General features: G+C 39.8%; 1 non-coding gene across 1 annotated transcript; it reads left to right on the top strand.

Moving 5' to 3' along the window:
• The first annotated feature begins 2,538 nt into the window (after nucleotides 1–2,538).
• LOC130959556 (small nucleolar RNA R71) lies at nucleotides 2,539–2,646 on the top strand. Its single transcript, XR_009078629.1, has one exon. It is a non-coding gene; the product is annotated as a small nucleolar RNA R71 (small nucleolar RNA).
• Nucleotides 2,647–10,445: the final 7,799 nt, after the last annotated feature.

Here is a 10,445-nt window from a genome sequence, read left to right as displayed (position 1 = left end):
GCACCCTTGAGATGAATCTCTCCATCTCCCATGACTCGGAGAAGGAGGCTTTTGCCTTCCCTTTCCTCTTTCTAGAAGTTTCTCCGGCCTTGGATGCCATAAATGGTTATGGAAAAATAAAAAGCAATGCTTTTACCACACCAAACTTAAAAGGTTTGCTCGTCCTCGAGCAAAAGAAGAAAGAAGAGAGTAGAAGAAGAAGAAATGGAGGAAGAAGGGAATGGCTTTGTGGTTCGGCCAAAAGGGAAGAAGTAGTGTTTAGGGTGTGTGAAAATGAAGGAGTGAAGATGATAGTGGGATTTGATAGGTGGGGGTTTTTGGGAGAGAGGTGTTGAGGTGTTTGGTGAATGGGTGAAGAAGAGAGAGGGTGGTGGTGTTGGTGGGGATCCTGTGGGGTCCACAGATCCTTAGGTGTCAAGGAAAAGTCATCCCTGCACCAAATGGCATTCAAAAACACGTTTTGAGCCAATTCTGGCGTTAAACGCCGGGCTGGTGCCCATTTCTGGCATTTAACGCCAGGTTCTTGCCCTTTCCTGGCGTTTAACGCCAGGCTGGTGCCCCTTTCTGGCGTTAAACGCCCAGAATGGTGCTAGACTGGGCGTTAAACGCCCAACTGCTAGCCTCACTGGCGTTTAAACGCCAGTGAGTTCTTCCTCCAGGGTGTGCTATTTTTCTTCCTGTTTTTCATTCTGTTTTTGCTTTTTCAATTGATTTTGTGACTTCTCATGATCATCAACCTACAAAATAAAATAAAATAACAAAGGAAAATATATAAAATATAACATTGGGTTGCCTCCCAACAAGCGCTTCTTTAATGTCAGTAGCTTGACAGATGGCTCTCATGGAGCCTCACATTTTCTCAGAGCAATGTTGGAACCTCCCAACACCAAACTTAGAGTTTGAATGTGGGGGTTCAACACCAAACTTAAAGTTTGGTTGTGGCCTCCCAACACCAAACTTAGAGTTTGACTGTGGGGGCTCTGTTTGACTCTGATTTGAGAGAAGCTCTTCATGCTTCCTCTCCATGATGACAGAGGGATATCCTTGAGCTTTAAACACCAAGGATTCTTCATTCACTTGAATGATCAACTCTCCTCTATCAACATCAATCACAGCCTTTGCTGTGGCTAGGAAGGGTCTGCCAAGGATGATGGATTCATCCATGCACTTCCCAGTCTCTAGGACTATAAAATCAGTAGGGATGTAGTGGTCTTTAATCTTCACCAAAACATCCTCTACAAGTCCATGAGCTTGTTTTCTTGAGTTGTCTGCCATCTCTAATGAGATTCTTGCAGCTTGCACCTCAAAGATCCCTAGCTTCTCCATTACAGAGAGAGGCATGAGGTTTACACTTGACCCTAAGTCACACAGAGCCTTCTTGAAGGTCATGGTGCCTATGGTACAAGGTATTGAAAACTTCCCAGGATCTTGTCTCTTTTGAGGTAATTTCTGCCTAGACAAGTCATCCAGTTCTTTGGTGAGCAAAGGAGGTTCATTCTCCCAAGTCTCATTTCCAAATAACTTGTCATTTAGCTTCATGATTGCTCCAAGGTATTTAGCAACTTGCTCTTCAGTGACATACTCATCCTCTTCAGAGGAAGAATACTCATCAGAGCTCATGAAAGGCAGAAGTAAGTCCAATGGAATCTCTAATGTCTCATTTTGAGCCTCAGATTCCCATGGTTCCTCATTGGGGAACTCATTGGAGGCTAGTGCACGCCCACTGAGGTCTTCCTCAGTGGCGTTCACTTCCTCTCCTTCCTCTCCACATTCGGCCATGTTGATGGCCTTGCACTCTCCTTTTGGATTTTCTTCTGTGTTGCTTGGGAGAGTACTAGGAGGGAGTTCAGTAACTTTCTTGCTCAGCTGTCCCACTTGTGCCTCTAAATTCCTAATGGAGGACCTTGTTTCAGTCATGAAACTTTGAGTGGTTTTGATTAGATCAGAGACCATAGTTGCTAAGTCAGAGGGGATCTGCTTAGAGTTCTCTGTCTGTTGCTGAGAAGATGATGGAAAAGGCTTGCCATTGCTAAACCTGTTTCTTCCACCATTATTGTTGTTAAAACCTTGTTGAGGTCTTTCTTGATTCTTCCATGAGAAATTTGGGTGATTTCTCCATGAAGAATTATAGGTGTTTCCATAGGGTTCTCCTAGGTAATTCACCTCTTCCATTGAAGGGTTCTCAGGATCATAGGCTTCTTCTTCAGATGAAGCATCCTTAGTACTGCTTGGTGCATTTTGCATTCCAGACAGACTTTGAGAGATCAAATTGACTTGTTGAGTCAATATCTTGTTCTGAGCCAGAATGGCATTCAGAGCATCAATCTCAAGAACTCCTTTCTTCTGATTAGTCCCATTGTTCACAGGATTCCTTTCAGAAGTGTACATGAACTGGTTATTTGCAACCATTTCAATCAGCTTTTGAGCTTCTGTAGGCGTCTTCTTCAAATGAAGAGATCCTCCAGCAGAGCTATCCAGAGACATCTTGGATAGTTCAGAGAGACCATCATAGAAAATACCTATGATGCTCCATTCAGAAAGCATGTCAGAAGGACATTTTCTGATCAATTGTTTGTATCTTTCCCAAGCTTCATAGAGGGATTCTCCATCCTTCTGTCTGAAGGTTTGGACTTCCACTCTAAGCTTACTCAATTTTTGAGGTGGAAAGAACTTTGCCAAGAAGGCATTGACTAGCTTTTCCCAAGAGTCCAGGCTTTCTTTAGGTTGTGAGTCCAACCATGTTCTAGCTCTGTCTCTTACAGCAAAAGGGAATAGCATTAGTCTGTAGACCTCAGGGTCAACCCCATTAGTCTTGACAGTGTCACAGATTTGCAAGAACTCAGCCAAAAACTGATGAGGATCTTCCAATGGAAGTCCATGGAACTTGCAATTCTGTTGCATTAGAGAAACTAATTGAGGCTTAAGCTCAAAGTTGTTTGCTCCAATGGCAGGGATAGAGATGCTTCTCCCATAGAAATCGGGAGTAGGTGCAGTAAAGTCACCCAGCACCTTCCTTGCATTGTTTGCATTGTTGTTGTTTTCGGCTGCCATGTCTTCTTCTTCTTTGAAGATTTCTGTTAGGTCCTCTGTAGAGAATTGTGCCTTAGCTTCTCTTAGCTTTCGCTTCAAGGTCCTTTCAGGTTCAGGGTCAGTTTCAACAAGAATGCCTTTGTCTCTGCTCCTGCTCATATGAAAGAGAAGAGAACAAGAAAAAGTGGAATCCTCTATGTCATAGTATAGAGATTCCTTGAGGTGTCAGAAGAACAGAAAAATAGAAGAAAGAAGGTAGAAGAATTCAAACTTGATCAGAGAGAGTTCGAATTGTGCATTGAGAAGAAGTGGTACTCCATAAATAAAAGGATGTGGGAAGAGGGGAAGAGAATTTTCGAAAATCAATTAAAAAGTTTTTAAAATCATTTTGAAAAATTGATTGATAATTTTCGAAAACTCAAAGTGGAAGAAGAATCAAGTGATTTTTTGAAAAAGATTTTGAAATTAGAAGTCAAAAAGATTTGATTGAAAACTATTTTGAAAAAGATGAGGTTAAGAAGATATGATTGATTTTAAAAATATGTGATTGAGAAAATATGATTTGAAAATAATTTTAAAAAGATTTGATTTTAGAAATTAATAACTTGGCTATCAAGAAAAGATATGATTCAAACATTAAACCTTTCTCAACAGAAAAGGCAACATACTTGAAATGTTCAATCAAATCATTAATTGATAGTAAGTATCTTTGAAAAAGGAAAGAAATTGATTTTGAAAACATTTGATTGAAAAGATATGATTTGAAAAAGATTTGATTTTGAAAAACTTTGAAAACTTGAAAAATTGATTTGAAAACAAAATCCTCCCCCTTGTGCCATCCTGGCGTTAAACGCCCAGAATGGTATCCATTCTGGCGTTTAACGCCCAAAATGCTACCTTTTTGGGCGTTAAACGCCCAACCAGGTACCCTGGCTGGCGTTTAAACGCCAGTCTGTCCTTCTTCACTGGGCATTTTGAACGCCCAGCTTTTTCTGTGTAATTCCTCTGCTGCATGTTCTGAATCTTCAGTTCCCTGTACTATTGACTTGAAAATAGAACCAAGATCAAATAAACAATACATGCAAGACACCAAACTTAAAATTAGACACTAGACTCAAACAAGAAACATAAAATATTTTTGGTTTTTTTTATGATTTTGAAAATTTTTTTGTGTTTTTTCAAAAATTATATGGAAATAGAAAATAAAAGTTTCAGAATTCTTAATTCGGATTCCAGGAATCATTGCAATGCTAGTCTAAGACTCCGGTCCAGGAATTAGACATGGCTTCACAGCCAGCCAAGCTTTCAAAGAAAGCTTCGGTCCAAAACACTAGACATGGCCAATGGCCAGCCAAGCCTTAGCAGATCATTGCTCCAATAGCAAGATTGATAGGAATCAACAAGCTATTATGATGATTAGTTGAAACCTCGGTCCAATAAGATTAGACATGGCTTCTCAGCCAGCCAGATTTCAACAGATCATCATGAAACACTAGAATTCATCCTTAAGAACTCTGAAGAAAAAGACCTAATCTAAGCAACAAGATGAACCGTCAGTTGTCCATACACAAAACAATCCCCGAAAACGGCGCCAAAAACTTGGTGTGCGAAATTGTGATCACTACACAACTTTGCACAACTAACCAGCAAGTGCACTGGGTCGTCCAAGTAATACCTTACGCGAGTAAGGGTCGATCCCACGGAGATTGTTGGTATGAAGCAAGCTATGGTCACCTTGTAAATCTTAGTCAGGCAGACTCAAATGGGTATAGTGATATACGAATAAAGCATAAAGATAAAGATAGAGGTACTTATGTAATTCATTGGTAGGAACTTCAGATAAGCGTATGAAGATGCCTTCCCTTCCGTCTCTCTGCTTTCCTACTGTCTTCATCCAATCCTTCTTACTCCTTTCCATGGCAAGCTTATGCAAGGGTTTCACCGTTGTCAGTGGCTTCCTCCCATCCTCTCAGTGAAAATGTTCCTATGCTCTGTCACAGCATATGGCTAATTAGCTGTCGGTTCTCGGTCAGGCCGGAATAGAATCCAGTGATTCTTTTGCGTCTGTCACTAACGCCCCGCCTGCTAGGAGTTTGAAGCACGTCACAGTCATTCAATCATTGAATCCTACTCAGAATACCACAGACAAGGTTAGACCTTCCGGATTCTCTTAAATGCCGCCATCAGTTCTCGCCTATACCACGAAGACTCTGATCTCACTGAATGGCTGGCTCGTTTGTCAGGCGAGCACTCGGTTGTCAGGCGATCAACCATGCATCGTGTATCAGGAATCCAAGAGATAAACACTAGAGCCTTGATTGCTTGTAGAACAAAAGTGGTTGTCAGTCACCTTGTTCATGAGTGAGAATGATGATGAGTGTCACGGATCATCACATTCATCAAGTTGAAGAACAAGTGATATCTTGGACAAAGAACAAGCGGAATTGAATAGAAGAACAATAGTAATTGCATTAATACTCGAGGTACAGCAGAGCTCCACACCTTAATCTATGGTGTGTAGAAACTCCACCGTTGAAAATACATAAGAACAAGGTCTAGGCATGGCCGTGAGGCCAGCCTCCCAAAGTGATCAAAAGATCTAAAGAAAAGGTTCCAAAGATCAGAAGATGAAAATACAATAGTTAAAGGTCCTACTTATAGAAAACTAGTAGCCTAGGGTGTACAAGGATGAGTAAATGACATAAAAATCCACTTCCGGGCCCACTTGGTGTGTGCTTGGGCTGAGCAATGAAGAAATTTCGTGTAGAGACTCTTCTTGGAGTTAAACGCCAGCTTTTATGCCAGTTTGGGCGTTTAACTCCCATTTAGGTGCCAGTTCCGGCGTTTAACGCTGGGATTACTGAAGGTGACTTTGAACGCCGGTTTGGGCCATCAAATCTTGGGCAAAGTATGGACTATCATATATTGCTGGAAAGCCCAGGATGTCTACTTTCCAACGCCGTTGAGAGCTCGCCAATTGGGCTTCTGTAGCTCCAGAAAATCCACTTCGAGTGCAGGGAGGTCAGAATCCAACAGCATCTGCAGTCCTTTTCAGTCTCTGAATCAGATTTTTGCTCAGATCCCTCAATTTCAGCCAGAAAATACCTGAAATCACAGAAAAACACACAAACTCATAGTAAAGTCCAGAAAAAGTGAATTTTAGCTAAAAACTAATAAAAATATACTAAGAACTCAACTAAAACTACTAAAAACATACTAAAAACAATGCCAAAAAGGGTACAAATTATCCCCTCATCAACAACACTTTGATGAATGTGATGATCCATGACACTCATCATCATTCTCACCTATGAACGCGCGTGACTGACAACCACTTCCGTTCTACCTTAGGCCGGGCGCATATCTCTTAGATTCCCCAACAGAATCTTCGTGGTATAAGTTAGATAGATGGCGGCATTCATGAGGATCCGAAAAGTCTAAACCTTGTCTATGGTATTCCGAGTAGGATTCTTGGATTGAATGACTGTGACGAGCTTCAAACTCCTGAAGGTTGGGCGTGATGACAAACGCAAAAGAATCAAGGGATTCTATTCCAACCTGATTGAGAACCGACAGATGATTAGCCGTGCTGTGACAGAGCATAGGAACGTTTTCACTGAGAGGATGGGATGTAGCCATTGACAACAGTGATGCCCTACATACAGCTTGCCATGGAAAGGAGTAAGAAGGATTGGATGAAAGCAATGAGAAAGTAGAGATTCAAGAGGAGCACAGCATCTCCATACGCCTATCTGAAATTTCCACTATTGATTTACATAAGTATTTCTATCTTATTTTATTTTCTGTTTATTATTAATTATTCGAAAATCCATAAACCAATTTAATATGCCTAACTGAGATTTACAAGGTGACCATAGCTTGCTTCATACCAACAATCTCTGTGGGATCGACCCTTACATACGTAAGGTTTATTACTTGGACGACCCAGTACACTTGCTAGTTAGTTGAACGAGATTGTGGAAAGAAAGTGCTGAGTTAATGTTTTTGTGCACATACCAAAGAGCTAATATTGTTGATCACAATTTCGTCCACCAAAAAACTTGTTTGAAGAAATATTATTTTGGAACATAGTTTAGAGCTCGAACACACAAAACCAGTGAGATTTTGAGCCTATTTGATTGGTTGCATTTTATCAACCAATATTTTATTTTTGGTGTGTGTTTCTCTCTCTAAAAATTATGATCTTTGTCTTGCTTAATTCTATATTTCCATTATTTGATGTATGCATGCACTTATATGATTGAGGCCTTGTTTCACTGAGCTTACATACCCTTATGGCCTTACCTTTTATTATCCTTTGCAAACCCATGTTGAACCTATTTTACCCCTTGTTCTTTACTTTAGCTCATCACTAACTCTAAGCGGAAAACAATAATGTCCCTAATTTAAATCCTTGATTAGCTAAGACTAATGAGAATGCTCATGAATTAAGTGTGGGGAAAAGTGGGTTTGGAAACGTTTGGTTTGGGAATTGAGTATGTTAGACTTTGTGTGAAAATATGAAAAATGTTAAGAACATGTTTATGCATTCAAAACCTTAATAATATGCATTGAGAAGAATAAAAAAAAAAGCAAGTAATAAAAGGGGACAAAATGCTCCAAAGTAAGTGTTGGTATCAATGCATATGTACTAAAGTCAATTTTAGGATGCATGAACATGTAGTAAACACAGTTAATGGGAAGTTAGATTTTGTATTTTAATTAAATGAATTGTCTTAAGTTAGGTGGAAAGTTTATGTTAATTAAGGATTCAGATTTTAGTCCACTTGGCCAAATACAATCCTACCTTGACCCTAACCCCATTACAACCCTTAAAAGACCTCTTGATTTGTGTATTGGTGCATTAAATTTTTGTTGATTGTTCGATGAAGAGCAAGCTATAGAAAGCAAGATTAGTAGAGAATTAAGAGAATTAACCCTAGACACTTGAGAGTTAGAATGATATACACTACTAGTAAGGGTTCAGTGCTTAATTCTATGTTCCCTGCTTTTATGAGCTATCTTCTTCTTGCAAGTTATTTATATTGTATTTTGTGATTTGAATTAGTGAAATTCAGTTCATATTTATTCTTGAAAGATTTATTTACTTTTTCACCAAGTAGGTAGAATCATTTTAGCATGTAGTTGCATTCACATTCATAGGTTGCATTGCATGAGTCTTGCCTTTCCCTACTCATTTATTTGGTCTCCTTGAGTTTAGCATGAGGACATGCTAATGTTTAAGTGTGGGGAGGTTGATAAACCACTATTTCATGGTTTACAATGTGTTTAATTGTGTGGTTTTATCATGGTCTTTACCCACTTATTCATATAATTAGCATGCATTTATATTTCCTTCCTAAAATTATTACATGATTGAAAACATGCTTCTTTGGTCTTAATTTAGCTAATCTTAATCCTCTCTTATTACCATTCGATGCCTTGATATGTGTGTTAAGTGTTTCAGGCTTTATAGGGCATGAATGAGTGAAAGATTGGGAAGGAAGCTTGCAAAAATAGAAGGAACACAAGAAATTGAGGAGATGACCAACGAGAAGTGACGCGTACGCGTCAACGACGTGACCGCGCGGAAGAAAGGAATCCGCAGTGACGCGGCCGCATGGCTCACGCGACCGCGTGGATTGAAAAAGCACAAGTGACGCGGAAGCATGGACGACGCGAACGCGTGGCAAGGAAAAACGCAAATGACGCATCTGCATGGATGACGCGATCGCGTGACGTGCGCGATCTGCAGAATTACAAAAGTCGCTGGCAGAGATTCTGGGCCGCATTTCAACACAGTTTTTGGCCCAGAAACACAGATTAAAGTCAGAGAACTTGCAGAGACTCATCATGCTCTCATAATTCACAATTTTAAGTTTTAGATGTAGTTTTTAGTGAGAGAGGTTCTCTCCTCTCTCTTAGGATTAGGATTAGGATTTCAACTTCTTCATCACAGGTTCAATATTCCTTTTACTATTTTATTTTCTCTTCTATTTTTGTTTACTCTGAAGCTTTTATTTGTGTTTGGTTTATGTTGCCCAATTGGCTTATGGATATTGTCCGTGTTAGAATCGACATTTTCATTCAATATAATTTGAGGTATTCCAGATATTTATGATTTCAGTTTAGCTTTCTATATTCTTGGCTTTGGTTGATTAATTGGTAACTCTTGAGTTGTCAAACTCATTGTTGACTGAAAATTGGAATTCTTCAAAAATTAATTCGAGATCCAATAACTCTAACTTTTCCCAAGGAAAGATTGGGACTTGAGGATTCGAATTAATTCATTCACTTGACTTACCTTCATAGTTAGAGGTTAACAAAGTGGGAGAAAAATCCAATTCTCATCACAATTGATAAGGATAACTAGGATAGGACTTCCAGTTCTCATACCTTGCCAAGAGTTTATTTTACTGTCATTTATTTATTTTACTTGTCATTCATCATAATTGTTCCTCATTCTTAAAACCCCCAATTTACAAACTCATAACCAATAATAAGAACATACCTCCCTGCAATTCCTTGAGAAGACGACCCGAGGTTTAAATACTTCGGTTATCAATTTATTTAGGGGTTTGTTACTTGTGACAACCAAAACGTTTGTATGAAAGGACTTTTGTTGGTTTAGAAACTATACTTGCAACGGGAATTTATTCTGAATTCTAGACCACGCAAAAGTTCTCTCATCAGTCATTCCATGGCAGGTTGTCTCCCATCTAGCACTTTTAGTTTAAGTCCTTAAGTTGGACATCCTGGTGAGCTTCTTGTTATGGCGGCTTGTGCTTGAGATCTTCCAGAAATCTCCACCAGTGCTTGGAATGCCAATATCCTCTGGGGTCCCAAACTAGGCATGTAAAGCTTCTAAGCAGCTTCAAACAGATTTCCAGGCTCCCGGAGTGACGAATATCAGAATACTTTCCAGGATCCCAAAATTTGCTTTTAAATCCGCCTTTGTTTGGATCTATATGCTTCCATTCGGGCGGTTCAGAAGTTATATTCTCACCAAGGTGACCAAACGTCTTCCGAGATCCATTCGATTGAGCTTGACACCAATCCGTGCACTTCGAGTTGAAGCGTGGAACCTTATTGAACCTTGTGCACCAGCTCTGAGTATGAGCCATTTCCCTTTTACTCTTAAAGCCGCAAAGAGCTCTAAGCTGGCCATCTGTTTCAAGTAAACCATATTCAAGTGGAAAATTGAAGAGAAAGGTCAAGGAGTTTACCCACTTGAAGGTTGTGTCAGGTGGTAGTGGCCTTGGGATAGGTGTTTCCAGTGGTTCTGCAAGCTCTACTCCCTTGTGGTCTTCTATGAATTCCTCCACTTCTTTGCAAATTTCTTCAACTTCAACCATGTCTTGATCAAAGTCATTGATATCTTCCTCATCACTTGACTCATAAATAGGAGGTTGAGA

This window comes from Arachis stenosperma, chromosome 10, assembly GCF_014773155.1.
Source record: "Arachis stenosperma cultivar V10309 chromosome 10, arast.V10309.gnm1.PFL2, whole genome shotgun sequence".
Classification (NCBI taxonomy): domain Eukaryota; kingdom Viridiplantae; phylum Streptophyta; class Magnoliopsida; order Fabales; family Fabaceae; genus Arachis; species Arachis stenosperma.
This window is presented reverse-complemented; position numbering and strand designations above follow the sequence as displayed.